Source organism: Schistocerca piceifrons, chromosome X, assembly GCF_021461385.2.
Source record: "Schistocerca piceifrons isolate TAMUIC-IGC-003096 chromosome X, iqSchPice1.1, whole genome shotgun sequence".
Lineage (NCBI taxonomy): Eukaryota > Metazoa > Arthropoda > Insecta > Orthoptera > Acrididae > Schistocerca > Schistocerca piceifrons.
Window position 1 is genome coordinate 114,030,230 of NC_060149.1, and position 10,638 is coordinate 114,040,867.

Sequence of the window (10,638 nt, forward strand, 5' to 3'; positions counted from 1 at the left end):
GATTGATGAAGGAGATTAGAATCACAGACGAAAGACGGTTAATAAAAATATACATCCATTGACTCCTCATTATGCCTTTGCAGTAATTTGTAGTTAAAAAGAGATTCGATCGTATATGCCCTGACTGAAGATTCATGACACTTCCGAAATATTTTATAAATTTGTTACATATGAATACAAAAGACTTTTTGCGACTATATTTTACTGATAATTTAATGGGTGTTCGGTTAATCTGTTTATAATTAATTAATGACTTTAACGTATGTATATTTATGATTCATGTGTCGTAACTAAGATACGCAAGTCCACTCTAACCACAAATGAATGATTCAGCAAAGTAGCACTAGCTTTTTACATTGCTTCTTTGCAAGACTGCATAAACAAAACAATATCGTAAACTAAAGACAAAAAAACAAAGTTTTTAACATCTTGTAACAGACAAGCGTAGTAGTCCGGAGGTCGGAGGCTCTCTACGTCCAATCCAGCAGTTCTGATTTTGGTTTTCAGTGGTTTCTCTAAATTACTTCGCCAAATGTCGGGGTGGTTCATCTCCATCCTTGTCAAACTAGACCTGTAAGTACGTAAATGTCTGTATGTATGAATTATATTTTTTTTGTTCTTGAACTGTAATACCATGCATATCCAATGTCCTTGTTCTACAGTCACGTTTAAGTCGTCTAGGCACACAAGTTACTAATGCAGCTACAGAAACTTAATTTATGGACCGTTCAACGCATCTACGAACAGCTCTTTCCCAATCATCGCGTTAAAACACTGAAGGCAGCTTTACTTTGTCCTACAACATCTGTGAGATCACTTGAGATTGCGCACGACACGTGGAGGCTCGCAGAGGAATCAAACAAAGAGACCCGTAGCTTGACATGATGCAGCTGCCAGCAAGGTGCATTCGCAGACTTAGAATTTACGTGCGCTCTAAACATATTAAGTTCCTCATGAAACAAAATGGTTCAAATGGCTCTGAGAACTATGGGACTTAACATCTGAGGTCATCAGTCCCCTAGAACTTAGAACTACTTAAACCTAACTAACCTAAGGACATCACACACATCCATGCCCGAGGCAGGATTCGAACCTGCGACCGTAGCGGTCGTGCGGTTCCAGACTGAAGCGCCTAGAACCGCTCGGCCACACCAGCCGGCTGAAACAAAATGTTTAAAATTACTCCACCAATTTTATCTCTGCAAAACCGTTAAGTAGTTGAATCCAACGATCGTTAAACTAATTTATAAAATTAATTTATCACAGGAGCAATTTCTCTGAAAAAATTTATTAAAATTCTGTTCCTTTTTACGCGCCTGAGAGAAAAGTTACTTACAGCCATTGATACGATACAAAACGATTAAAAAGCATTAGTAACTAATAGATATAATTGTACGCAGAGTATTTTTATCGGACCAAGAAAGGCTTACATTTCTGTGTTCGCATGACTATCGCGATGTGCGATTTTTGTCTCAGGAGAAAATATATTAGATGAATGAATTTCCAGTTCATAAGAGATTGCCTGTAAGCCACTACTTAAGGTGAATATGCGATCACAAAGGCGCGAGAAAGAAAACTGTCGCAATGGCACTCTGCAGATGGAATTTACTTTACCATTTAGTAAAGGACAGAAAACAATTTGGATAAACCTTTTCGCTACTTACGGAACGTATTTGAGTCTACGTAAACAGCTATAGTTAGTTTTCATTAACTTCCTGCCACTCTTTACAAATTAATATTTTCCTTTTGGAAAAACCGATCACTAAATGAGATATCAGCTTTAAGGTGTAAGAATTAGAGCCACTGTGGATAGGTGATTATTAGCGTGACGAATTCAGCTTCCATTTTGCTGAATGGAAACGTCCAGTAGAGAGCACGTGCTTCCTGCGTCTGTGACAATGGGAAGTGGCTTAACACTTATTAATGTGAAGTTCTGCAGACAGCTCCACGAACACAATGGAGCTGAAGTAAGTTTCGCTCACACTGTATAATCCATCTTCCATTCATGAGGCGGAGTGGAAAAGGAAGTGTCATTTCCGACATGGACAAAAGTATGGGGACACTTCACACCAGATACTCATTAGAACATGCTTTCTTACTTAATACTAATTTCCCATTCCGAAAAAAGAAGACAAATTTTCATCCGTTACCTTTAACCAACAAGTGACGACGTAGTCAGACAGATATTAATGCACTTTAAACATAGTGACCAAGAATGCAAAAAATTATTTGTTATTATTATATACGCCGTAGATGAAGAGGAAAAAATAATCTGGCTTTGATCGTGTAAAGTGCAATCAAATGAACACAAAGATTGAAAGTTTATTTTCCGGATGGGTTTGCGGTTTCAGCCGTGGTTTGGAGCCTACGTTAAACTATAGGTCCGACATAAATTGGTGGAAAAGTCAGCTCGAACGTCGGGGGGAAGGCAACGCATACCACCTCCAGCAAGACCATGCCTAGTGAAGCAGTCTACTACTCAAACCAATCTTCGAGCTGATGACAACATTACAATCTCATCCAAACCTATCACAGCAATATTAGAAAAACTGTAATAAAATTATTCATTGAATTAAATTTTGGAAACAATAGTTTATATTTATCTTCACAATGTGCTTACTTTGGCACTGACCAGTAAATTTTATGCTCGGTGAATGTATTTTTTTAAAAGTATCCTGATAAATTAATTGAGTTCACGAAACGTAAAGTTAGTTAGACATGGAAGGAACACATCAAAAATGGCAGAGGCCTCAAGAGACAATATTTTAACTATGAAAAGTGTTTTACAACACAATAAATAGTGAGGTAATTAATTTATTTTAGATGTAAATTAGCATCGATGCAGTACAGCCAATTACTCGTAGCTAAGATCTACTCAGTTGAAAGAACTATAATCATGTGTGCAAAAAAGAAAACAGGGATTGCTGCGAATAAGGATAATTCCATTGACTGTAGAAGATTACTCTGACTTCAAAGAAGCTGCAACACAATGTGACAAGAGTTTTTGTTTACTGAAACGTTACAATTACATTTCATCGGTCAGAAAACAGAAGAAAAAACGAATCAGACCATTTGCACATATTTTTAGACATCTTTATGTGTTCGTTTCCTGCTGCTAGTTATCAGCATTAAAAGGCTTTTTGTGCTCACTTAGTAGAGTTAGCCATTATTTTAAGGAACATATTCATAACATGTAATTTTCTTAGTTCGAATTTAACAGGAAGAAACAAAACAGATTCTTATAAACATCGCATTCCGGCGACCAAAAGGGAAAATGGTGTTTTGTGTTTTGAGAGGTCTCAATTCTTCTCTCAATTCAGCCTTACACATATAAAACTGATAAGTTATTGTGTTTTGGTGGAGATCAGACTGTAGTATGACATTGAAATTAGAAACAAGGAACTTGAGATTCACAAGTACTGATAAGCCCATATGTTGAAATTGGTCATAAGGCAGTTGCCCATATTTCAAATTTATTCAGGGATAGCACAAGTTTTGTCTGACCCACGTAATTTAGAATTAACCTCTTAATTTCACATAGTCTCCACTAATAAGTTTGAGAAACTCAGTTTCAGTTCTACAATTAAAAAAACACACTATAAGCTCATATATTGGACCATGATCTGCGGATGTCTGTGACTGAGATGACATCACGTGTGTCGTACATAGTAGGCGACGTTCTTCCTTTGTCTCTTATCGTTTCTGTTTATTACACCGTCTATAGCAGGACACAAGCAAGAAGTCCTAAGTACCCGTATTTGAAGCTAATTTCTGTAAAATTACAGTTTTAAGTGCTTCCTGAACTAGTCTTTGACATACAAACGCCAACAGAATGAACATCTAAGACATATGCACAGCACAAAAATTATCTCCATTAGACATTTTGTCACAAATGAAAATAATTTTTTTCATATATGGGCCACAGAATGATTAGTAGCGGTACTTATAAAATAACAAAAATATATCATCTAGAAGTGGCATATGGTAAGTGTAGGAAAGGCGAATAAGTAAACAATATAAAATAATACGCTGTGCAATAGAATAGAGTGCAAGCCAATAAAGAAATAAAAGAAGAGAAAAAAGAACTAAGTTAAGTGCAAGGACACAACTTTGTGTGTTTCCTAACACACAGGTACAAAGAAAGAAAGTTTGATGGTTTAGTTTCTATAGGTTACTTACTCGTAAAATAGTGACTACAGTAACATGCACCTAACGTTAATTTTGCAGTAATATGAGAATTGCAGTTTTCTAAATTGCCCAAAAAACTAATGATATAATCTTTATTTAAGAAAACCAAACCAAGCATAGCACTTTGTTAACAGAGTGTGAAATTTGTGTAGTGTTTAATCGTAATATAACTAACATTCATTATAGTAGCATTTACATTCTGTACACTGAACTGATTGATGGCGAGGTGCATGTTATAACATACAGATATGGAGTAGTCAGAAATCTTGATACGCTACATATCTGTAGGTTATTGGTGCTGAAATTGTGTGTGATATTGATATTAATGAGGATAAGAAACAGTTATTTACTTAAATCACAAGGGGATCATTTATGCATTCCCATAATAGTTGTTCTAGACGATTACAGGACAGCCAATTAAAGAGTAAGAAGAAAGTTCAACGGTAAGCCTTAACGAAATACATCTACTGCCGGCCTCCCTAAGGTTTTTTGGTGTGATGTAATTATATTTAGTGTAGTATGCGCTTACAGCAAAATCTTTAATGCATAACAGTGCTGTGTAACAAAATCAGTGACAATAACTGTTCACTGACGATAAAGCGTTATTTGTAGAAAATTGCATTACCTAGTCACCAAGTAGTACAGTGTGCTATTGCAGATATAGAAAAATAATCTAGCTGACTACAGACGATAGTAAACAGGCGCTGATTAGTTTTGTATTATATTTACATTCTCATATTAATAGATGCAAAGCAAGCTTAATTATATTCATGCTTTTTCAAATGTAGGTAATGTTTTTTCGGTCTTCAAAAAATGATGGTGCTAAATCCTCGAATTTATACTTTTATGGTAAACCAAGAATTGTTAGCCAAAATCGATGGACAGAAATTGGACTCTAGACAGCAACAGTAAATGATCCCTCAGACTGTCGACATTTCAGTAGAGAATAGCTCGCCTATTCGAAAAAGCCGAATACATTTTTCTCATTTCCTTTTTTACTTCAATGTTACTGGCATAAAGTTATAATTCTGCACGAGTTCTTTCCGTGCGTCCCTCTGCTGGTGTTACAAATTTTCGTTCCGTATTATCTACTGCAGCTTGCAGCACACAGGGAGCCGTACATTACTAATGATCATTCAAGCAAATATATTTCAAATGAAGCGGTGCAATGCAGGGGGTGTAATCCTATCATGCACGCATAGTTATAGCTTGGTTTTAAAAGAGCGAGTGGTAGTTTTTACTGCGGTTGCTACAAAGGGAATGTAGTAGGTATATTGACTAAAGTACTTCATCGCTTGTGGGCTGCACCCAACGACTTCCGTTACCTCGTAAAGCTGCATCACGAAACTGTCTGAATAAACTGGAGAAACATATTTACAACGTAAGAAAAGATTATGGCAATACTGTAGTAAAATGTTTAAAGAAGCATTCTGTCGGAGGCTACGTAAGAGAGAGAGAAAATAGTAGTAGGCCTGTACGACTGTTATACTCAACCACTGATAACTGTAATTACGTGTAGGACAGAGATGTTGTGAGTACACTGGCACACAACACAGAAGAGAACAAACCAGTAGTTACAGAGGGAGCAGGCGCGACTGAGAGCCACGGCAAGCTGGCGGTTTGCGGGGCGAATGCGCCGCCGCCGCCACGGCGCTGCCGGCAGCGCCACAGCTGCGCCACGCCGCCGGCTCGGCACGGCACGGACCGCCTCGCCGCCACCGCTCCCCTCACGACCGGCTCGGTACGGCTCAGCCGATCGTCCCACAACACCATCGATCTGCTGCCTCTGCACTTAACCTCTTTTTGCAAGAAAGCCGCGATGTCAGGTATCCTTCACTCGCTGCTCCTCCTAAGCCTATTACTCTTAAATGGCTCTTCGGGCTGCTCGTGGACCGCCTCTTTTCTTTTATGTACACTAGCGCCCGGGCTTATACGGAGTAGCGGATGGGCTGGTGGAAGACCGTCAAAGCCAGTGAGGCGCCAGATGCGATCGATGGATCACTTCGTCAAAGGGTGGCTCGTAAAATGTTTATTTTCACGCAGCGAAGTGAAGCAGGTAGCTACCAGGGTATTTCCACAAGTACGTAGAATTAACCAATTACTTTGTACAGATATTAAGAATCGATATTATGTTTACTGGAATGTACAATTAGAAAGCAACACAGCCGGCCGAGGTGGCCGAGCGGTTCTAGGCGCTACAGTCTGGAACCGCGCAGGTGCTACGGTCGCAGGTTCGAATCCTGCCTCGGGCATGGATGTGTGTGCCGTGCTTAGGTTAGTTAGGTTTAAGTAGTTCTAAGTTCTAGGGGACTGATGACCTCAGAATTTAAGTCCCATAGTGCTCAGAGTCATTTAGAAAGCAACGATTTCCCCGTAGTGCATTTTCGGACTGTTTCAAACACAAATTACGCTTTAGTCAAGAAAAGTATACAAATAACCTTTAGTAAATTATGTATAAATTTATTAATCACCTAATAATGTTAAATTATTGCTATAGAATTAGAGCTACTTATTACTAACTTTACTATCAGACCAATTCATATCTTAGTTTTGATTGGTTCCTCTATAAACTGATGATATATGTGTCAGTTCTGAATGATGATAAAATTACATGCAGGCAGCAACAAGGAAACTCATTACTTTGTAAATGACTATTGTTTCATCCATAAACCATGACTGTGAAAATAAGAGGAGTTGTCCTATATGTATCAGGGACCGATGGCCTTTGTGGTCTGGTCCTGTCAACCCCCACAAAATAACCAACCTATATGTATCACATATCAGTTAGTTGGATAATTGGTTATTGGTAGATATTCAGCATGTTTGGGCTTATTAAAGTAACGTCAGAAACCAAGGGAGCTTGTTTACATAGTAATATCAATATATGACAGATACCTTATTCAGTTATCATATACAAATGAAACCAACAAAATTCGCAATTACACATTTACAGGATGTTGATATGATAATGTATGTCTTTACATAAGAGCTAAACCCTGGGGAAGCAGTGATTCCTAGATGAAGACTGAGATAGTAAAAGCGCTATTCAAAAGACAGTAGAAGGATTTAATTATTAAGGTTTCCATTTAATGCTGTCCTGGAACTGTCAAGAATACCCACTATGGTTACCATGAAGTAAGGATGGTACATCAACAAAGATACAAAATATTTCTATGGAAGTGCTGCTACATAAATATCTGTTGACATATATAAGTAATTTATCTTAACCAGTGTGAAATGCAAATATACACTGTGACATTTGTATATGATTATTTCACTGAAATGGTGATATGGACTGCTACCAAAGGGAAAGTATTGAAAACTAAGTTTATGATTTGGAATATGTTGTATTCACTTTCCCATCAGATTATGAAAAATAAACATTCACTTTCAAACTCATCTCAACTTAAGGAATTACATTTGAAAATTGAATAGCCAAACCCCATAGATTTGTAATACGTTACACTGCTATAATATTAGTCAAAAGGACAGATAAATATGAAAATGATTGTTACATAAACAAATAAATGCTTTAAAGGTGGCAAACAAAACAGTTGTCTTAGGACTCACTTTATCTTATATAAATGAATTATCAGATCTAATATCTGTCGAATAATAAATTTAAAAGCATAAATCATTTATAGGAAAGGAAGCAGTCAAAATGCAGGAGTGAAAAATGGAAGTATCTGTTTGTACACAGAAATATTTATAAAGTTATAATATGAAGTAATATGTTATTATTTGTGATAAAAATATGAATGAATCGTAAAAACCTACACACACATTTCTAGCTATAATTTTGATAGTTAATTAAGATGTACCAACAGATAGATGTGCTACAGATATTTGTTTCCATGTATTCATAAATTTAAAGATAATTTTAATGGGATTAATGTCAGAAATGCATTTTTATCCATTTCAAGTACCGCACCACAGAAATATCTCAGCATGTTGCTTACAGAGTAGGCTTCAAATGGCTCTAAGCACTATGGGACTTAACATCTGAGGTCGTCAGTCCCCTAGACTTAGAACTACTTAAACCTAACTACCCTAAGGACATCACACACATCCATGTCCGAGGCAGGATTCGAACCTGCAACCGTAGCAGCAGCGTAGTTCCGGACTGAAGCGCTTAGAAGCGCTCTTCCACAGCGGCCGGCGGAGTAGGCTATTCTGACTACAACTGTAACTGATTCTGACTACAACTGTAACTGATGACACAATCACACCTCCATGTTCAGCGGATTTCTCGTGTTATGTGAATGGAAACTGGTGTCATGGTGGATAATTTATCCTAATAACCGACTGTCGATCACTTATCTAATTATTACTTTCCAGAAGCTTAAAGAATATTATTTCTGTGCTTCTATGATACATTTCATGGATCAGAGATATAACACAGCCGGAAACTGCGGACCTGTTGGGCTGAACAAGGTATATTCTGAGCAGCACACGTCAATGGTTTGAATGGTGTGCTCTATATAACTCAAACCACGTTATCGGATAATTCTCTACAAACTAAACATCAGAGACCGTTATCAAGCTATGTAAAAGATGCACTGTGGTTTTCTGAGATCAGAAGACACTCCATCCAGTCGAGTTAATAATAACTGTAGGAGATAGCAAAATGTTAGTATACGAACCGTAGAAATGCTCCACACGGGCGTGAATATTATAATCCTAGTGACCAAGTGTCGGAAACTTGGCAACAAAATGATAGATTTTGAAACGCTCTTAGAAAGCAGTGCAGCTCGCATAATACTAGGCAGAGAAGACTGGCTACAACCAGAAAGTGATAACTGTGAGATTTTTGGGGTAAATCTAAATGTTTATTAAAAGGTTATACAAATGAGAAGTGGATGTGGTGTGATGTCCAAGGTTTTCTCAGCGTACTTGTCGCATTAGACATGAAACTCAGATCTGTCGGGGTAGAAATGTAAGTCGCGTACAGGATTGTTTCGGCAAGATAGACAATGAATTGTGGGCATAAACTGACGGTATAATTGTATATTTCTATCGACCAGCAGACTCACCCCCAAGGTGTAACCGAAAACCTTAGAGAAAACTTCAGATCACTAGTACACATGCTCCAAAATCATACTGTCATTATTGGAGAATTTTAATCATCTCAGAGTCAAATGGGATAGTTAAAGCTTTGTAAATGGTGGACGTGACAAGACATGGTGCGAAACAGTACTAAATTCCTTCTCTGAAAACTACCTCGAACAGATAGATCGGAAGTCCATTCATTACGCAAACGTATTGGACATAACGGCAACAAATATATCTGATCTCTTTGAGGATGCCCGCATTTAAACTACTTTTAGTTACCGTAAGACAGTTATAGCAACAATGAGTACCAAAGTGCAAGGGGCAGCTAAAACAAGTAGAACGATTTATGCGTTCAGGAAGCTACTTAAAGAGACAGTAATGTCATATCTCAGTGAGGAACTTGAAACACTCAGCTCTGAACAGGAACTGTGGCTGAAGTTGACCATGCACAGCATACATATGTACCTAATAGAACAGTCCGTTACGGGAGGGACTCTCCATGGCACATAGTCTCTGTAAAGAAACTTCTGCAGGGACGGAGAGTACTGCAAATAAGTGTATGGTGCTATAGATAAAGAGCTGTTAAAACATGTTTGGCTGTCAGAAGTACTAAGCTTGAAGCCTTCAGTGACTACAATAGCAAAATCTCATCAAAACACATTTCACATTCCCCAAAGACATTCTACTCACACGTAAAAGCTGTAAGTAACATCAAACTTAGTGTCCGGAACCTCGGAGATCACACAGGAACTGAAATTAAGGGTAGGTCCTTTGCATGGCAATCAGATATATTGATGGCTCGGCTACTGAGGTTGACTCCAAATTCGTAATGCTATAGCTAATAATAAGGGTGACTAAATACAATCAGAAACGGAATGAGATATCTCTAACAGAATGCCCCCCTTAGTGCCAACCAGGACGGACTGCGAAAAATCGGAAGCATAATGAGATATCTCGAACAGAATAGCTTCCTCAGTGCCAACCTGGATGGATTGCGAAAATATTAGGCATATGAAACAGAGATATACGAGTAGCGTTCAATAAGTAATGCAACACTTTTTCAGGATGGAGGTTGGTTTTATTCAGGATTCCAATACACCATACCATTCCCTGCTGTTTTAGCTACAAAACCCTGTTTTTCATCAGAACTTCTGTTCAATGGGACGGCCTCCGCCACCATACCGGGAGGACCTGTATGCCCTTATGGTGCCACTCTATTGGTCGATGTCGGAGCCAAAGTCTTGCAACATCAGTAAACTCCCTATCATTCACGTACTGCTTTCCCCGGAGTGCATCCTTTATTGGACCAGACAGATGGAAATCGGAAGGTGCCAAATCCAGGCTGGAGGTTGGATGAGGAAGAACAGCCCAATGAAATTCTATGTGCTCCTCGCGGGT

General features: G+C 38.2%; 1 protein-coding gene across 3 annotated transcripts in view; it reads right to left on the minus strand.

Moving 5' to 3' along the window:
* LOC124721506 (protein tipE) overlaps window positions 1-5,801 on the minus strand; it is a 219,210-nt gene extending 213,409 nt beyond the window's left edge. For 2 of the 3 annotated variants that reach the window (XR_007006342.1, XM_047246523.1), the window contains exon 1: window positions 5,514-5,801. The gene's annotated coding sequence lies outside the window, so the exon portion shown is untranslated. The remainder of the gene's footprint in view (window positions 1-5,513) is intronic. The other variant, XM_047246522.1, reaches the window with a different exon arrangement.
* Between the last annotated feature and the right edge of the window lie 4,837 nt (window positions 5,802-10,638).